This window comes from Piliocolobus tephrosceles, chromosome 7 (assembly GCF_002776525.5).
Source record: "Piliocolobus tephrosceles isolate RC106 chromosome 7, ASM277652v3, whole genome shotgun sequence".
In the NCBI taxonomy this organism is placed as follows: Eukaryota; Metazoa; Chordata; class Mammalia; order Primates; family Cercopithecidae; genus Piliocolobus; species Piliocolobus tephrosceles.
This window is the reverse complement of record NC_045440.1, coordinates 100718063-100737236: the sequence shown is the minus strand read 5'-3', so window position 1 is coordinate 100737236 and position 19174 is coordinate 100718063. Positions and strand designations below refer to the sequence as shown.

Here is a 19174-nt window from a genome sequence, read left to right as displayed (position 1 = left end):
ATTTTTGTAAAGCTACTTAGTATGTTGCCCCATACATAGTGCTATATAGAGAAAATGTAATAGTAACAACAATAATTACAACATATGATAACATGAATGTATCAAAGTTATCAAAAGTTACATAATTAAAAGTATCAAAAGTATCAAAAATTACGTAATTAAAACATTTAACAATAGTGCTGAGATAGCCTAAGCACAGCATGCTTATTGCTTAAAAAGCCCTAGTTAAATGGCCATATACATATGCCTGAACTTTCGGGCCTCATTTTACCCTTTTCTGGCTGCAGCATTATAGAAGGGTATGCCTCTTCCTTCTTTTTTTTTTCTCCTATCACTTATTTCCTCTCTGCTATGGAACTTCACAGGCTCACGTGCTCCTTGATTTAGGAGACAAACAGTTCTCCTTTGGGAGAATGAAAAAACAGTGAAAACAACTTGGAGATACTGGATTTGAATTATCTCAAAATAGTATAGAAAATGCATGCCTGTAGTCCCAGCTACTTGGGAGGCTGAGGTGGGAGGATCACTTGAACCCAGGAAGCAGAGGTTCCAGTGAGTTGCTTTATATGTGACTCTGAAAGAAAGGCTCTGAAAGACAGCAGTAGAGAACAGTTCTTTACTGCTGTCTTACCCCTTCTGTCAGAGCCACGTGTAAAAAGACTAATGGATACTTGCTGCTTCCATTTGCTCACTTGCTTCTCATGTATCCCTGAACAGACTTTGGCTGTGTCTTCCCTACCACCCTACTGAAATTATTAACACCTTTACTCCTATTTGGCATTGGTAACCATTCTCTGTTTGTTAAATCTCTTACCTTTTTTGATTTCTAGGAGATCACCATTTCCTGGCTTTCCTCCAGCTTTTATCTCTGTCTTGAATTCTAGACTTATTTCTGATAATCTGCTTATATAATTTTCTTTTCTTTACTATTTTGAAATAATTCAAATCCAGTATCTCCAAGTTGTTTTCACTGTTTTTTCATCAGACTTGTTTCTCCCTTTATATCTGAACCAACTATATATTTGAAGCAATTGGTTGGGTGGTGGTGCCATTAACCAAGAGTATCCTCCTTCTATCCAATCTTCTGCCTTTATTTTTTATTTTATTTTGAGAAAGGGTCTCACTTTGTCACCCAGGCTGGAGTACAGTGGCGTGATCTCCACTCACTGGAACCTCTGCTTCCTGGGTTCAAGTGATCCTCCCACCTCAGCCTTCCAGGTAGTTGGGGCTACAGGCATGCACCACCACCCCTGGTTAATTTTTGTATGTATATATATTTTTTCTTTTAGAGACAGGGTTTCACCATGTTGCCCAGGCTGGTCTTAAACTCCTGGACTCAAGTGATCTGCCTGCCTTGGCCTCCCAAAGTGCTGGCATTGCAGGCCACTGTGTCTGGCCCAATCTTCTGCCTTTAATCAGTCACCAGGTCCTGTTGATGTTTCCTTCCCTCCTTCCTGTCCAGCTCCACTGCCACTGAGCTGATTCAAGTTTTCATTATTCACCAGTTCCCATCTCTATAACTTTCTTAATATCTCTCAAGTAATATCCCCTTCTTTTCATCCACATCTTTATTTTTCCTTCCAGATTTTTTAATACTCCACATCACCAAATAATTTATTTGGAATCGAGATTAAAAGAACATTTGACAGTTGTGAATGTATGTTTATTCTGAAACTTCTAGCTAGTTGTACTGCTAACCCTTGACAACTTACCAGATTAATTTTACTTTATTTCTTCAGGCCTGGGGTTTTTTGATGACTTCAAATTTGGGATCTTCAAAGTTGAAGTTAGGGAATGTATTCATGTCTGCTTTACCATACCTTTGCTTGTGCTTAAAAAGCTTCCTGTCCAGCTCTTGCTGGTACTCTGGACCAATATCAACAGATCCTCCAGATCTGTCACTTAGATTTGTATTCTCTAACCTTGTACATGGAGAGTTTCTGTACAGGATCAAGTTCCTTATTAAACGCCACTGCTGTAACACCAATGTTCCTCTGCAAACGGACTGAGACTGCTGACCGAAAGACAGAGGAGAACCTGAAGAACCTCTGGAGAATCGTGCCGATTCTGTTACTTGCACTCAGTCCTGAGCTGCCAAAGCCACCACCGCTGCCACCGTTCTCCCTTCTTCTGGATCAGTACTAACTGATTTAATAATCTGCAGTCTCAATCTCCTTTCTAAAGTAAACTTCACGATACTGCTAGATTGACCATCTTAAATGAAACACAGCTCATATTACTGTCTTACTTAGGATCCTCCCCATTAACAGCCAGATTTTTAAGGGTGTCATGTAAGGCCTTGGGCTCTGCATACGTCTTTATTCATGTGACATTTCCTTTCCTTTAGCCATACTATCATTTGTAGATAGCGTTAGGTTTACCTCTGCCCTCTTCTCAGTGTTACTTTGTGCCTGCATTTTCTCCCATCCTTTTTCTACGCATTCTGTCTCGGAAACTTTTCCTCTGGGCTTCCTTTGCATCCTGTGTACCCCAAGATCATAGAAGTTATCATTTTCTGTTATAGTTTATATGATTTCCCTACCACATTATGAATTTATTGATAGCAGCATGTGCAATTTTTATTTTGTGTCTTCAGTATCTAATACTATGCTTTGTGACATACTAATTGTTAAATAAATGATTAATACATTTATATACAAATTTGGGGTACATAATTTTCATTTGCTTTTTTTTTTTAATAACTGGGAATGTTGAGGTGGACATATCTATATTGAATAAACCTTGAAGGAAAGAATATTATGTCTCTCTTATCAGTGAACAGCTTGAGTGCTACCATGTGTTCAGCCATGGATGAGGCACTACATGAATGAAATCAAAATACGAGGGAAGGACTGGTGTTATAAATTGCTTTTTCTTTGACAAAATATTATTTAAAATAATTCATTTTATACTCATAATGCATATTTTTTTAGTACAGTTTAGTTTTAGGAAAACAAATCATTTAGGTTAACATCTAAAATGTTAATTTTGAACTTCACTGACTATAGTATGGCACATGTCCAATAGAATCTGTTAAAAATTTTCCTCTGGGTCAGATCTAAGTTGAGAAGAATGAGGTAACTTTAATGTGAACCTACATTGTAATGCAGTCTTTCTCTCCAGTGAATTGCCAAATTCACAATTCCATTTGTATCTGGAATTGGGGAAGCTGAGTTTAATATGGATGTTTGCCAAGTTAGCAAATCTTGGCAGGATATTCTTATTCTCTGTGCTTAATTATATAGTTTTATTATAAAGTTTTTCACATGTTCATTTGTAGGTATCTATTATTCTCTTGAGGTGAGTTCACATGGTTGCCAATCTCTCATTTATACTTTATTTTTTTGGTAATTAATCATTTACTGTCAAGCCTTCCATCTTTCTTAGAAGACTACATTTTTATTTTTACATTTGTATATATTACCACTAGTGAACCAGTTTTGTCTCTTTGCTAGGTTTATGGATTTTTGAGCAGTGCAAGTGTAAATCCCTCAGGAAGGCCAAATTCTTGGTATATTAATTAATTTCATATTTACTCAGTGCCTGCTCAGACGCTATTTTAGGCACTCATACATAGCAGTGAATGAAACAAAGTTCCAGCTTCTTAGGTGCCTATTTGTAATGGGGAGAGACAATAAATTACACACAAAAAACCGGGCATGGTGGTCCACGTCTGTAATCCCAGCACTTTGGGAGGCTGAGGCAGATGGATCACCCAAAGTCAGGAGTTCGAGACCAGCCTGACCAACATAGTGAAACAATTGGTCATAGTGAAATAATTCTATTAAAAATAAAAAAATTAGGCAGGTATAGTGGTGCACGCCTGTAGTCCCAGCTACTTTGGAGGCTGAGGCAGGAGAATTGCTTGAACCCAGGAGGCAGAGGTTGCAGTGAGCTGAGGTCGTGCCACTGCCCCCTAGCCTGGGAGACAGAGTAAGATTCTGTCTCAGGAAAAAAAAAAACACAAAAAAGCGAAAACTATTATATATCAGATACTGATAACTGCTATGAAGAAAAAGCAGGATAAGAGGGATACAGAATGACAGATATGTTTGTGATATTATATGTAGGATGGTCAAGAAAGGCCTGTCTAATAAGGTGACTTATAGTAGAGATGTAAAGGAGGTAAGTAAATGAGCAATGCAGATTTCTGGGGAAAGAATGTTCTAGTCAGAGGAAACTGATGTGTGACTGTGTTTGATGTTTTAGAAACAGTAAGGAGGTTTAAGTGGCTGGAGCTGGATAAGATGGTGAAAGAAGTAGGAGATGAGATCAGAGGGATGGCAGGGGAACAGATCACTTAGAGCCTTCTTAAACCACAGCAGGACCTTTAACTTTTACCCTGAGTGAAACAGAAAACCATTGCAGGGTTTCGAGCAGAGGAATGGTATGGTCTGACTGTGATTTAAAGGGCTCATTCTTCATTGAGAAGGGATTGTAGCAGGACAAGAATGGAAGCCAGGTGAATAGTGAGGAGGTTACTTCTTCAGGAGTCCAGGTAAGAGATGATGGTGGCTTGAACCAGGGTAGTAAAGGTAAAGTTGTTGAGATGTGGCCAGATTCTGGATATTTGTATATTCTGATGATCTAAATGTGGAATGTAAATGAGACTCAAGGATTATTGGCCTAGGTTTTTGGCTCAGATATCTTGAATGATGAAGATAAAAGATGTTAAACATATTCATAGTTAATGTGTTTTAATTAAAAAAAGACATTTACTTTATGTCAGGTTTATCTCTTAAAACATATTCTGCTTTGGCATTTCTCATAACTAGAAAATCTCATCTTCATACTGTTTATTATTATTATTATTTTTATTTTATTTTATTTTTTATTTTTTTTGAGACAATCCCTCCCTGTCACCCAGGCTGGAGTGCAGTGATACCATTAGGGTTCACTGTAGCCCTGACCTCCCAGGCTCAAGTGATTCTCCCACCTTGGCCTCCCAAGTAGCTGCAACTACAGGCATGTGCCACCACCCCTGCTAATTTTTAAAATTTTTTGTGGAGATTGGGTCTCGTTGTGTTGCCCAGGCTGGTCTGGAACATGTGGGCTCAAGCAGTCCTCTCGTCTTAGCCTCCCAAAGTGCTGGGATTACAGGCATGAGCCACCATGCCCGGCCATGCTGTTTCTTAATACTTCACGTTTTATTATCTCAATATATGCTGTTTGTTTGATGCTTGGTTCTGAACTCTTTTTAAAATGTAGTTTATATTATTATTCAAACATGGTGAAACTAATAGGTCAGGAGACAACTGCCATTGAAAAGATTGATACAGTTTCTAAGCGGAGAGGGCATGGCACATCAGATAGGGTGGCATATATGCCACGCCACATAGTGCTCATAGGGAAGCACCAGGGTTGGTTAGGAGGCAGAAATATCTAGGGAAATCATTGGGGAGAGACTTTATCATGATCTTAGTGAGAAGGAACAGGCGATGCAGGGTAAGGAGAATTGGCTGATTTTAATAATCTCGACATATTCACATATAAGAGCAGCCGCATGTTTGATATCTGGCCCTGGTGTGATTGTTAGAACAGGGGACTATTCTAATAGTCCCAGAATATAAGAGTTCTTTGAGAGCTGAACATTGGGAATGGATGGGAGGTAGTTTTAGATTGAGTGGTTTGCATGTGAAAAGCACTTAAGGAGGGGTAGTTTGCTGTCTAAGAAGTAGCTAGCCTTGGGAGGGGCAGTCTCTCCTGGATCAGCAGGGTTCCCATCTAGAATATGGAAAACAAAGTAGAAACTGTTTCTGTATGTTATATTTGCTTGGCTTCTGTGTTTTTAATACTACCATCCTAGTTTATGCCCTCTATTGGTCTGGCCAGGAAAATTACAGTAGGACTTCCTTTCCATCTTTAGTTTTTTTCTTTGTTTCCTCCCTAGCATTTATTTTCGTTATCAGTAGCCACAAAGGGGAGTCTTGATTGTATGACTTTACCTAGATCCCTCTAGATTAGTAAACTTTTGACCGTGTTCTAAATAGTGCTTTAGGGTTCCCCATATTTGATTTGAAGTTCACTTGATTATATGAACTAATGTTTGTGAGAGGAAGGAAGGTGGGTGTGTGGGGCCTCCAGTTTTTTTCATGCCACTTTCAATTATTGTGGGTTTAAAAAAGGATTCTGTACTAGGGTTCCATGTATGAGTTTATTTGGAAAATAGATTTCATTGCTCAAAAGTTGGTAAACTCTTGTAAATGACTATCAAGTTTCCTTATTATAGCATGAATTTTTTTTCTTCTGTGTCTAGGGTGATAGGCCTACCAGCTGAGCCTATCATTCTAAAGAGAGTAGTCTAATTTTGTGTATGAAGTACTTGAGTCTTTTCTGAGTCACATAATTTAGCCAAAGTCACAAATCTATTATTGGGGGAAAAGAGAAGTGGTATAACCTGTGTCTAAAAATCCATCAAGTTACCCTAAAAAACTATTACTGTACAAATTCCTCACTTGGCCTTTACTCTTGCTGTCCCACCCAGGTTTCCAGCCTTCTCTCAGCATCCCCCTGTATAGACAATTTTCCTGCCAAACAAGGTGATTTAACGTTTTCCAAACCTATCACCTTGGTCTACTTTATTCCTTTAACTTCATCACTGTCTTCCAATTATAGGCACATTCCTTTTTTTTGGAGTGGGGAGGGGAGTGGAGACAGGATCTTCCTCTGTTGCCCAGGCTAGAGTGCAGTGGTCTGATCATAGCTCACTGCTGTCTTGAACTCCTGGCCTCAAACTGTTCTTCTGCCCCAGCCTCCTGAGTAGCTGTGAGCATAACCACATACCACCAGGACTGGCTAGTTTTTAAAATTTTGCTTTTGTAGAGATGGGGTTGCACTGTTTTTGCCCAGGCTAGTTTCTAACTCTTGGCCTCAAGTGATCCTCCCACCTCTGCCTCCCAAAGTGCTGGGATTACAAGTGTGAGCCACTATGCCTGCCTGTGTATTCCTTTAACTTAGCAAGTGTTTGTGAAACACCTGCTTTGTGTTGGGCACTCTGCTGGACTCTTGAATGTAGGGATAAATAAAATTCTTTCTGCTTCAGAGAACCCCCAGGGTAAGGAAAGCCAAAAGTCTAGCATGAGGAATCTACAGTCTTTCAAGAGTACTTCACATTGGATGTGTCTAGTAACATTGTGTGGCCAGACCAAGTGGTTGACAACAAATGGTAAGAGATGAGCCTGGAAAATTGAAAAGAGAGAAAAGAGGCCATGAGCTAAGTATTGTGGATAGCTTGTATAAACTGGAAAAATCAGGAGCAAGTTCTGTCTTACAATTTCCAGAAATTCTAATTCTGTCAGGAGTAGGTATCTTTAGTTTTATGTAGAGTTGTTGCGTTACTGGACTGTGTTTTAAACAGATATGAAACAGATATTGAAGGAGAAACTAGAGACAGGAGAATTAGTTACATGTTTGTTGTAGTATCCTACTGAGCTGTTTGCTTAGTACCTGAATTTTAACAACCACAAATATTTGTAGTATCAAATTATCTTATATATTTTCTCATTTGCTGTTAAAACAACATAGTGTGCTGGTACAATTAGATATCCACATGTACAAAAATGAAATTAGACACCTACCTCATATGATATAAAAATGTTAATTCAAAATGCACCAAAGACCTAAATTTTTTTTTTTTTTTTTTTTGAGACGGAGTCTTGCTTTGTCGTCCGGGCTGGAGTGCAGTGGCCAGATCTCAGCTCACTGCAACCTCTGCCTCCCAGGTTTATGCCATTCTCCTACCTCAGCCTCCTAAGTGACTGGGACTACAGGCGCCCGCCACCACGCCTGTCTGATTTTTTGTATTTTTTAGTAGAGACAGGGTTTCACCGTGTTAGCCAGGATGGTCTCGATCTCCTGACCTTGTGATCCGCCTGTCTCGGCCTCCCAAAGTGCTGGGATTACAGGCTTGAGCCACCGCACCCGGCCCAAAGACCTAAATTTAATAGCCAAATCTATAACATTTTTAGTAGGAAACATAGATGTAAATCTTAGGCTTTGGTGTGTGTGTGTTAGCTTGTTTTAGCATTGCTATAAAGAAATACCTGAAGCTGGGTAATTTATAAAGAAAAGAGGTTTAATTGGCCCACAGTTCTACAGGTCATACAAGCATGGTGCTAGCATCTGCTTGGCTTCTGGTGAGGCCTCAGAAAGCTTTTATTTCCTGACGCAGTGGGGGCATGAGTATGTCACATGGTGATAGCAGGAGCAAGAGAAAGGGGAGGAGTCTCAGGCTCTTTTAAATAACCAGATCTTTTTTTTTCTTTTTTTTGGTGCAACTCCGTCTGTCACCCAGACTGGTGCAGTGGCACGATCTCGGCTCACTGCAACCTCTGCTTCCTGGGTTCAAGCGATTTTCCTGTCTCAGCCTCCCAAGTAGCTGGGATTACAGGCACATGCCACCACGCCTGGCTAATTTTTGTATTTTTAGTAGAGACAGGGTTTCATCATGTTGGCCAGGCTGGTCTCGAACTCCTGACATGATCCACCTGTCTCTTTCTCTCAGAGTGCTGGGATTATAGGCACATGCCACTGTGCCTGGCTAAGTTTTGTATTTTTAGTAGAGACGGGGTTTTCCATGTTGGCCAGGCTGGTCTCGAACCCCTGAGTTCAAGTGATCCACTGGACTCAGTCTCCCAAAGTGTTGGGATTACAGACATGAGCCACTGCGCCCGGCCTATGATGAGTCTTAAGACTTGAGTCCAAGTTACATAGCCTTTAGAGGTGGCATGGAATGTTTTTCCAGGTATGAAGTGGGGACAGAATTTTTTTCTCTCTTAATCTTTTCTCTCTACATTCTGTACTCTTAAATTGTTTATTCAGCAAACATTATCTTTTGTATACTAAACATTGCACCTGGAACTGAGGATATGGAAAGCAGTGTGGAGCTAGAATCACTTACCAAAATTCTAAAGTTTCTAGTTTGGGAGGCTGGTTGATTGGTGGAGAGAGTGACTCCAAGGGGAGTAAGATTGGTGAGATCAAGAAAATTTCTTCTTTCCCCATGCAGACTTGCATGTAGTTCCTAGAGGCTGTTTGAAAGAATACCTTATCCTCATTGTCTCTATTTTATTAAAATACCTTTACTTTCTTTTAAACTTCTCTTAAATTGTTTCTTCATATTTGCCAGAGATCACTTATTATCAAATCTGATGGCCTCGTCTCAGTCCCCTTCTAACCCCTGACCTCCTAAAGCAGCGCCTTTTTTCTTTGAAGGGCCAGATAGTAAATGTTTTAGCCTTTACAAGTCATATGGACTCTGTTGCAGTCGTTCAGCTTTTCCATTATAATGTGAAAGTAGCCATATAGACAGCACATAAATGAATGAGTGTGGCTGTGTTCCCATAAAACTTTATTTGCCAAAACAGGCAACTGGTTAGATTTGGCATGTGGGCTGAAGTTTTCCTGATTCCTGCTCTGAAACATTTGATTGTATTTCTACCTTTTTTGGGAAGGGAGGGAAGAGAGTGTTTCTTTCCTTCAGTGATCCTTTTCCCCCTTTTCTCATTGAATGGCACCTTTTCCTGTATAGTCACTTTTTCATGTGATTCTGTCTACAGCTATTTTCTTGCTTTATACTCAGGCTTCTGTTAAGTCTTCTAGGCTGCAGATTCTTTACCCGCTTCTAACAGGAAATAACTAAGGTGGAGAGTTCACTCCTGCTGCTGCCTTTATGGCTGCTTCCTTTCCCCCCCCCCCCCCCCCCTTTTATCAGGGGAGCATCTCAGGGGCAGGGTGAGGGGCAGCCTCTGTGATAAAGGGAAGAGAAAAGAGAGTCATTACCATGACATGGTAGATGGTTCTGAACCACTGTTTTCAGGGTTATAGTAGGGTAGATTGCTTCCTCATATTTGCCCTCGTAAGTCCCCCACTTCAGCATCCTGTGCAGGCCTGTATGCCTAGAAAGTACCTTTAAGTGTAACATTCTGAGCTGCTGTGGATGTTTTTTCTGTGGTGGTTATCTGTTGTCAGTTACAACAAACACTTCTTTTTCTTCCTCACAACTGTAAAATAGGGAAGAAAGAAAATCTCGTTGTCCCAAATTATCCCTTTTCCATTCTTCCTGAAATTTTGCCAAATAGATTCATTTCAGTTTTTAAGCCAAACACACGGGAGGTTTAAGCATAGATGAGTTACTATTCATCCTGGCATCATTATGGAAAGGCTTAATCACTTTGCCTTTTCTCTTGTTAAACTGAGATAGACTCAGCAATGGAAGTTGTAATAGGTGGGAGGGAGGGAAGAAAGGTCAGAGAGAAACATGGCACTTTGGGCTTTTTCTGGGAGCAGAGCCAGCAATGAGAGCTGGGGTTTTTGGGCTTGTAGAGGTGGGACTGGGAGAGAAAAAAGGGAAGTAGGAGGATGCACAAGACAAATGTCAGTTTTGAAAATGTGCCTACTTTCCAGATCTTTGCTCTTCTTTGCTGCCTTTCTTGATCTTTACTATAATGATGAGTGTGTGTGTGTGTGTGTGTGTGTGTGTGTTGTGTTGTGGGAGAGAGGGTACAGAGGAAGTGCAATAATAAAGGAGAAACCAGAGGTAATTTGTCAGTAATCCTCGAATAGCAGTAAGGCTCACAATTTAAGCGCCTTCTTTCAAGATATACTGCTAGCTAATGACAAGGCCATGACCATTTAGCTGGCTTTCTTTTTTTGTCATGTTTCTCTGTGGTGTTACGTATAAGAAGTAACTGCTAATTCACACTCAGCAGTCTTCTCTGGAGGTTTTTTAATCATCGATCTTTCGATCTTTCTCATTTTCTTGGGTTTAAAATTCAACTGGACTTCATCCTCAGGACATTTAACTTACTTTTCCTCCTGTTTTCCAGCTTGTCAGTATACTCAGGCATTCGCTTTACTCCCCTCTCTAGCCAAGACACTGCTCTGTCACTTGAACCACTTTCTTTTTTTCTTCTTTTTTGAGACAGAATTCTGCTCTTGTTGCCCAGGCTTGAGTGCAGTGGCGTGATCTCAACTCACTGCAACCTCCACCTCCCAGGTTCAAGCTATTCTCCTGCCTCAGCTTCCCAAGTAGCTGGGATTACAGGTGTCTGCCACCATGCTAATTTTTTGTATTTTTAATAGAGATGGGGTTTTACCATGTTGCCCAGGCTGGTTTCGAACTCCTGACCTCAAGAGATCCACCCGCCTTGGTCTCCCAAAGTGCTGGGATTACAGGCATGAGCCACCGTGCCCAGCTGAACCACTTGCTTTTAACTCCTGTTTTTCCTTCTCATTTTTGCTGTATCTTTCTAACAATGTACCAATACTAAACTAATTCCATAGTAATAATTATAGTAACTATTATTTATTGTCTACTATCTGACCGACTCTATGATAAAGTTTTACATAACTCTAGAACAACTCTAAAAGGAGTAGATATTATTATTGGCACACTCTATGTAACTATCATTATTATAACTCTAGATAACAACCCAAGACACAGCTACACTGACAGAGGTAGGTTATCACTCAGACTTTAGAAACCTCAAAGGTTTTACCTTTCCCATTTTGCTGTGTTCCTTCTAACCAGTCGATTATGTAACTGTGAAGACTGATGCCTCTAAAAGATTGATCTCTAATCTGAAATGGACAGTTGGCAATCCTTTCACATGGTCCCCTACGCCTAACACCTCATTCTCTTCTGGATCTGTTGCAAAATTTCTTTACTCCATCACTCATTGGTCTTGGCAGACTTGCTTTCTGGTCCAAAGAAAAACTGGAGACTATTAGCAGTTCACTGTTTCTGTCCCCCCATTTAACTTAATGTTTTAGTCTGTTCCTGCTGCTATAACAAAATGCTAAAGACTGGGTGATTTAAACAGCAGAAGTTGGCCGGGCGCGGTGGCTCAAGCCTGTAATCCCAGCACTTTGGGAGGCCAAGACGGGCGGATCACGAGGTCAGGAGATCGAGACCATCCTGGCTAACACGGTGAAACCCCGTCTCTACTAAACAATACAAAAAATTAGCCTAGCGAGGTGGCGGTCGCCTGTAGTCCCAGCTACTCGGGAGGCTGAGGCAGGAGAATGGCATGCTCCCTCTGGCTTGCAGATGGCTGCCTTCTGTGTGTTCTCACATGGCCTTTGGGTTTTGTTTTTGTTTTTGTTTTTGTTTTTGTTTTTGTTTTTGTTTGAGGCAGGGTCTTGCTCTGTCTCCCAGGCTGGAATGTCATGGCACGATCACAGCTCACTACAGCCGCAACTTCCTGAGCTCAAATGATCCTCCCACCTCAGCCTCCTAAGTAGCTGGGACTACAGGTGCACACCACCATGCCTGGCTAATTTTTGTATATTTTGTAGAGACAGGCTGTCGCTACGTTGCCCAGGCTGGTCTCAAACTCCTGGGCTCCAGTGATCTGCCTGCCTTGGCCTCCCAAAGTGCTGGGATTACAGGCGTAAGCTATCATGCCCAGCCCTGACCTTTGGTTTTGAATGTACACATTCCTAATGTCTCTTCTTCTTCTTACAACGACACAAGTCATATTGGATTAGAGCCCCACCTTTATGACCTCATTTAACCTTAATACCTCTTTAAAGGCCTAATCTGCAAATACAGTAACATGGGGCATTAGGGCTTTGACGTAAAATTTGGTAGTGGTAGTGGTGGGGGGACAGGACACAATTCAGTCCATAACAGTCAGTATCTATACTTTTCCTTTCTTTCCTTGTCTCTTCCCCCCGCTTTCTTTTTCTTCCTTTCTTCCTTCCCTTTATTTTTTCTTCCCTTGTTTCTTTCTCTCCTCCTTCTCATTTCATTCTTCACTCCCTCACAATATGCTCCATGTGGAGGAAGAGGGTTCCTTCTCTGCTCAAGTTCAATGTCTTAACCCCTATTCTGTATCCCCTTCTTTCTTTTTCTTGTATTTTGGAGCATTACTTCATCATTTGTTCACTCTCCCATTTATTTTCTTCAGTTTCTTTTACATGGGTTTTCTTTTATCGGTAAGTAAATATACTACTTCTCAATCATTATTACTACTATTGTATTCTATTATGCATATTAATACCAAGTAATTTATTATTATAAGATGTAACAATCTAAATGCTATACAGATAATCCTTCTAATTTTAAAAAGGGAACTAGTACAGGTTTTTGCAATTTCAGAGCAGTTTCTATTTCTTAGTTTGATAGAATATTTCTACCTTAATATTAAGCTAAAAATATGCTAAAACTATTGTAATAAAAGTTTAACACATTAGGATAGGCAAACACATAATTTCCATCTTCTTCTGAGATATAGAAATGTGTTGATTACTTTAAATGTAGCAATTGTAGGGAATTCTCTGCCAAGTTACAGAAATCTATGTATTAATATACTTCTTGAAGTAGGTCCTCGATAATTTTGATTTTTTTATAGACCCTTGAGTTTACCATGATGAACTGTCATTGCAATACTTATTTGCACTTATTATACCAAACTTCAGTTGTGCTATATCATTAAAGTTTGTTTCTTTTAGATTGCTTTGGGAAGCTGTATATTGTAGTGTAGCTGTAGGCAATTTACATACAATGAATGAATGGCAATATAATGCACATCTTTATGTTTATTTGTAAGCCATAACTAATCCTATTTAGTATTTGGTTTATTGTATTGAGTGACTAATAGAATCAGGGAAGGTAAACCAAAAAATCCAATTTTTTTTTGGAGATGGAGTCTCGTACTGTCACCCAGGCTGGAGTGCAGTGGCGCAATCTTAGCTCACTGCAACATCTGCCTCCCAGGTTCAAGTGATTCTTCTGCCTCATGAATAGCTGGGAACACAGGCATACACCACCACACCCAGCTAATTTTTTTTTTTTCAGTAGAGACAGGGTTTTACCATGTTGGCCAGGCTAGTCTTGAACTCCAGACGTCAAGTGATCCGCCCGCCTCAGCCTCCCAAAGTACTGAGATTACAGGCATGAGCCACCATGCCCAGTGTCTGAATTTTTTTTTTTTGTATGTAGAATTTTTCATTTGACAGTCTTTTTTTCTCAGCCACAGATATATTTTACTTGCAACAAGGTTTTTCTCATATGTCCACAATCTGTATCATCTGGCCATATGGAGCTTCTTATGTAAGCAATTACCACTGATTCTGGGACTAGCTATATAGATATGTTGCTTTATTCAGGGTCATAGTGTTAAAAAAAACAACACTCTGAGCTTCCACCTTAAGAACATACAGACAGCTGGGTTATTGGGTGGAGAGAGTACCATTCAACTGAATCAATGTAATGCACCATATCAACAGACTAAAGAAGTAAAGTCACATAATGTAGAAAAAAAATTTGATGCAATTCAGAACCCATTTATGGTATTGAATGATCTCAGAATAATAGGAATCAAGATAACTTCTTCAATTTGATGAAGACTACCTATAAAAACCTTTCAGCTAACATCATAATTAATGGTAAAAGACTGAATGTTTTCCCCAAATATTGGGAACAAGAATGATGTTCACTCTCACCACTCTTATTCAGCACCGTACTGGGAGTTCTTGCCAGCTCAAAAAGGCAAGAAGTGGAAGGAAAAGGCATACAGATTGGAAAGGTAGAAATGAAACCATCTCCTTTTGCAGATGATATGATTTTCTATGTAGAAAATACCAATAAATAAACTCATAGAATTGATGGGTGAGTGCAACAAGGTTTCAAGATGCAAGATAAATATGTAAAAATCAGTTGTTTTTCTATATGCATTAACAATGAATACATGAACATTAAAGTTAAAAATGCAATACCATTTACAATTGCTTAAAAAACAAAAACATGTTTAGAAACTTTACTACTCTTTTTTGCCTTTTTTTGTTGTCATTTTGGAAGAGGTTTGTCAATTTCTTGTGTGTGTGTTTTTTAAAATAGCTGTTTGTTACATTGATATTTTTAACTGTTTTCCTATTTTAAACTCTATTGATTTCTACTCTTTATTATATTCTTTCTTCTTGTCTTGCATTTATTTTTGTTTTTCTTTGTCTAGGCTCTTCAGGCAGCAGCATGTGTCCTACAAATTTTAATAGGATTTGTTGTATTTTCATTTTTATTCAGTTTAGTGAATTTTTTAAAATTTCCCTTGAGACATCTTCTTTGACCCATAGATTATTTGAAAGCATGTTCTTTAGTTTTCAAGTGCTTGATTTTCCTGTTATCTTTGTTATTGATTTCTAGTGTGATTCCATTGTGGCTTGGAGACTCTACTGTGTTCAGTTCTTTAAAATTTTGTTGATGTATGTTTTATGCCTCGGTATATGTGCTCTCTTGGTATATGGTCCATGATTACTTGAAAGTAGTAAGTACTCTGCCGTTGTTGAGGTGGGGTATTCTATAAATTTTGTTGATGATGTTGTTGATTTCTTCTGTATCTTTGCTGATTTTCTGTCTAGTTGTTGTATCTCTTGTTGTTAGAGGATATTGACATTTCTAATCATAATGGTGAATTTGTCTATTTCTCCTTTCAAGTTTTAGTTTTTGCGTCATATATTTTATAGCTTGTTGGTTGGTGCATACACATTAGTGATTGTTATGTTTTCTTGGTGAATTATGTCTCATCACTACATAATGTCCCTCTCTGTCTCTGGTAATTTTCTTTGCTGAAGTCTCCTTTATCTCTTATTAATATAGCCACTTTTGCTTTCCTTTGATTATTGTTTGCATGTTGTATTTGTTCCATCATTTTTCTTTCAACATGCCTGTATTTTTATATTCTAAGTTAGTTTCTTATATACTACATATAATTGAGTTACATTTTAAAATCTACTTTTTCAGTTTTTGCCTTTTAATTGGCATATTTAGGCGATTTACATTTAATGTGATTATTAATATGTTATGGCTAAAGTTTTGCATTTTTAACATTTCTGTTTGTTTTTTTTTTTTGACTTCCTGTGGGTTACTTGAACACTTTTTAGAGTTTTGATATATCTATAGTATTTATGAGGATATTGCTATGCAAAACTTTTTGGTGGTTTATTTGAGTATTATACTATATGTACATATATTATCACAAGGTATTGGTAAAGCTGAGGCTTTGTATTTTTACAGTTGTTTCAATTATTTTCATGATTGTTCATTGAAGCATTTTTTTTAAAGACTTTTAAAATATTTGTCAGATACTTCTGACATCTCTTTTTTTTTGGTGTTGACTTTTATCTTTTTTGTGTTTTTTTTTTTTTTGGTCAGTTTATGATTTTTTTGACTCTTGGTCTGATGAGTAATTTTTGGTTGAAAACAGGACCTTTTCCCCGTTATGTTCTGAGACTCTGGATCTTATTTAAACCTTCTGTTTTAGGTGGATGTTTATGACATTACTTTAGGAGGGGAAGGGAGCTCATCACTGCCAGGTAGAGTTTGTTGAAGTCCAGATTCCCCTTTTAGTCTCTGTTGCCCCATTCAAGTAGCAGGAGTGGCTCCTCATTATTGCTGAGTCAGAGCGGGGATTCTAACTCTCCATGTGTAGTCTCTGTTGTATTGGTCTTACCTAATTTCCACTTGTTAGTGAAAGTCTTAATTTAACTTTTTTCTAGTCCTCCTCAGTGGGTAGTGGGAGGGTCACTTCATTGCTGCCAGTTTGGAGAGGAAGTATAGGTTCTACTTGGTATCTACTGACACTGCTAGGGGGAGCTGTCCTTTTGCTTTCCAGAGGGGTGAAATTCTTGGCTCCCTACTTGGTCTTTTCTCACCATGTCAGGAGTATTATGGGGCCATGTTATAGTCTCATGAGGATAGAACTTTAGACTGTCCACTGAGCCTTTCTGACACGGTTAGAGTGGGACTACAGTTTTTCCTGTGATGTTTGACTGACAAAGAGTGAAATTTGCCTAATTTTCTTTTTTCCATGGTGTTCTTTTCTTCATCTTTTGGGCAGGGTTTTGTTGAAGCTTTTTTTGTTTGTACCTGTTAGCTTTTTCTGGTTGTTGGCTTCTCTGGCCCCAAGTCTGGAATATATAAGGGAAAAAGAAGATCCAGGGAAGTCATCAGTTATGTTCCTTGGGTTCCAAGATCCCTAGCTGTTCTGCCTTCTCTCCATCTTTCGTGTGTGTGTGTGTGTGTGTGTGTGTGTGTGTGTGTGTATAAGAATCTATATATATATATGGATTGATATATGTAAATAGAATTGATATATACATGTATATATAGAATTCAAATGTATATATATATAGAAACAGTGGTCTTGAACTGGTCTTGAATTCCTGGTTTCAAGCAGTCCTCCCCACTCAGCTTCCCAAGAGGCTGGGATTATAGGCATGAGCCACTGTGCCCAATCCAGATCTTCATATGCTTGTTTATTCATAGTGTCCATGGTTTTTGGTTGTACTTAACGAGAGAAATAGGAAAATGTACATCTACTCTATCTTCCTAGAAGCAGAAGTTACATATAGTTTTTAAACAGCAATGACTTTCTAATTTATGGAATTTTAGATGAAATATAGAATATAGTGACATACATACACATATATAAATATATAAATGTCTATTATATGTGTATATATATATTTTATATACTATATATGTATTTGTTATTTAGCAAGGGGAACAGTTTGATTTTGTTGCCTGGAGTTGGCCCCTGAATTAGTTTTCATAGTTTCTCCCATTCTGTTTATGAACTCTGTCTCTAAAAATGGTAAGTTTTTATTCCCCAAACTTGTGCTAACTGTAGTGGGAGTTTGGATCCATACTGTTTGATTCATGCAGTGATTTTTGACCCTTGATACACCTTAGACTCATATAGGAATTTTTTTTTTAAAAACAACCAACCTAGGCCTAGACAACACCAGATTCTTTGGGCTGGGTTCAGGGAATAAGCAATTTTAGAATGCTTCCCAGGTGATTCTAGTATGTAGCCAGTGTTAAGAACCAATGGCATAGAGTTTGGAATTGGGTAGTTGCTTGTCAATCATAAAGGTTTCTTAAAGAAATTTGGAGTTAGAAACTAATACATGAATATTTTTTATCATTTTAATTAACTTATGGTAGAATCTAAGGGTTTGTTTATCTGGCAATCGTATTTGGCCAAGGCTGTAGATTAAGCCTTCTTTTCCCTAGGCAAGAAAATGAGGGGCTTTGTTGACAGGTATCTTTTCTTTCTAAAACTTACTATTTACTATTAAATTTCACACCAGATTTCTGAGATCAATTGTTTTTTTTCTGATTGTAGACTTTGATATGTATATATGTCTGTGTGTCTTTAATTGCAAACTTCATATTTTCAGTTGTTTCTTTTTTGTTCTTCATATATTTTTTGTTATTAATTTTGATTTTCTTAATTCTAATTTACATTGACTTCTATTATAGATTTTTGTGAAATTGATTTGTACTGGACGTTATACTGTTTTGGGACCAGAGCCTCATTTATTGCATCATATTCTTGCTATCTTAGGACTAGTATATTGTTTTATCATAATTCAATCATAGGAGCTCTGTGCTGACCTCTGCTTGTTTAGCTTTAACCCAGTTCTTTGTATCAGTTTGAGTTCATAGGTGTTTGTGTAAACATCTGCTTAAGTTTTGTAGTCTCTATTAGATATGACTGGATTTTGAGTGATGTGTTCTTCATAATGAGCATTTTTATAGTTTTGCTATGTTTTGATTACTTGATTAACTTTCACAGATTCTATAACAACTTAGTCTTTGCACTTTGGTTGTAAAGTGTGACATAATATTTTAACTCGAATCAGGATGATTTTATGCTAAATGATAATTTTGAGGATAGTATGTCAATTATAGGCACTAGGCCCGGGTAACTGGAGCCTTTGCCCAAAGATTATACCCTGCATGGGCCATGCTACATCCCTGTGCTAGAGCCCATAGTTTTCCCTCCTAGATCATGCTCTGCATACCCAGGATCCCAGGATTCCCCATTTAAATGGTCTTGAGCCTATGCAGGCATCTTCCCTGCTTTTCCTCATTAGGACAGACTACACCAGGCTAGTGGTAGACAAGACACAGCTATTGCAAGGGTGGCATATGGTGGTGGGGGCATTGGGATAGATCTAAGACGTGTGTGCTGCACTGTTGTAAGAGTCAGAGGTGGGAATAGAATAGAAAGAAAATCAATTGATGCTATTGATTTACTTCGTATTGAATTGAATTATTGTTGCACTTTGGTAAAATGAAGCGAGGCAGTATTGCATATAATATTCTGATCTTTTAATAGTACTTCATGGTCTTGAACTTCTTGTCCTTGGAACCTTTTACCAGATG

General features: G+C 38.6%; 1 protein-coding gene and 1 pseudogene across 1 annotated transcript in view; one reads left to right on the top strand and one right to left on the bottom strand.

The window, feature by feature from the left end:
• Positions 1-19174, top strand: part of LOC111520894 (serine/threonine-protein kinase 3) — a 334853-nt gene that overhangs the window by 159945 nt on the left and 155734 nt on the right. The window lies entirely within an intron of this gene.
• Positions 1736-4769, bottom strand: LOC111520878 (annotated as a pseudogene).